This window comes from Homarus americanus, unplaced genomic scaffold (genome assembly GCF_018991925.1).
Source record: "Homarus americanus isolate GMGI-L3 unplaced genomic scaffold, GMGI_Hamer_2.0 scaffold17563, whole genome shotgun sequence".
In the NCBI taxonomy this organism is placed as follows: Eukaryota; Metazoa; Arthropoda; class Malacostraca; order Decapoda; family Nephropidae; genus Homarus; species Homarus americanus.
Window position 1 is genome coordinate 9063 of NW_024756413.1, and position 1303 is coordinate 10365.

A 1303-nucleotide genomic window follows, 5' to 3' on the forward strand; every position below is an offset into this window, starting at 1 on the left:
AGTAGTCGACGGATCTCCAGAAAATGGTGTCAGTTCGCAACTTCTTCTTAGAGGGATAAGCGGCAATTCTAGCCGCACGAGATTGAGCAATAACAGGTCTGTGATAGCATGTAGATGTTCTACCTGGGCCTGCAGCATATATGAAGGGATCAACGGTTTCCCCCCTCGAGAGGGCGGGTAACCCGTTCAAAAGCCTTTCTTGATAGGGATTGGGGGCTTGCAATTGTTCCCATGAGCAGGAATTCCCAGTAAGTGCAAGTCATCAGCTTGCGCTGACTACGTCCCTGCCCTTTGTACACACCGCCCGTCGCTACTACCGATTGAATGATTTAGTGAGGCCTTCGGACTGGCGCTCTTGGATTGTAGGCCCCGTTGCCCGCGAGGGTTTTCTGGGGTAGTCGCCTCGAGCTGACGGAAAGATGTCCAAACTTGATCATTTAGAGGAAGTAAAAGTCGTAACAAGGTTTCCGTAGGTGAACCTGCGGAAGGATCATTAACAGAGAGAAAGAGAACGGGGCGCTCTTAAAACTACTACTCTCCTGATTTGGGCGGTCTCGGGCTCTGCTCTGGCAACTCCAGCAGCGAAAGAGGACAATCCCGGCCCCCGCACCAAAAATAGGTACCACCACGCTGTAGGTGGACCACACTCGGGCGAGAGCGCGAAGACCGGAGGAGGAGGACGGACGGGGCTTTGGACAGCTGCCCGTCCGTTCCTTACTACCGGCGAATAAGCCTCTTGACCCAAAAAGAGTGAAATTCAAGTGTCAAAAAACAACAACAAGCCGTCCGGCCAAACCCAAACCACAAACTTGGGCTATGTCTGTCAAACCCTTTCATTGAGACTCGACCTGTGATGGTTAGTCGCAAAAAGACCAAATGGCAAATACACAACTCTTAACGGGGGATCACTCGGCTCGTGGGTCGATGAAGACCTCAGCAAACTGCGTGTCGGTATGTGAATCGCAAGAATACCAGATACATCGACAAGTTGAACGCATATTGCGGCGGCGGCAGCCATATGAGCTTGTCGCCGCCACTCCTCTACGAGGGTCGGAAATATACATCCATCAGTTGCTGGGAGTTCGGTGCCTGCTGACTGTCTCCCCGACACGAGGGTAACCCGAACCGAGCTTCCGCCTTGGGGTTTAATCGCCCGCGCCTTGCGGGAGGCGTGCCCTTAAAAACAAGCCTATCACTAGCAAGTCCATGGACTTGGCGCACCCACATTCAACCACAACAAAGCCGGGCACACACATGTGTGTGTGTCCCGTCCCGACGACAGTTGTCGCCCTCGCAAATAACT

At 53.1% G+C, this 1303-nt stretch overlaps 1 non-coding gene across 1 annotated transcript; it reads left to right on the top strand.

The window, feature by feature from the left end:
- Positions 1 to 889: 889 nt before the first annotated feature.
- LOC121856782 lies at positions 890 to 1053 on the top strand. Its single transcript, XR_006087052.1, has one exon. It is a non-coding gene; the product is annotated as a 5.8S ribosomal RNA (ribosomal RNA).
- The last annotated feature ends 250 nt before the right edge of the window (positions 1054 to 1303 follow it).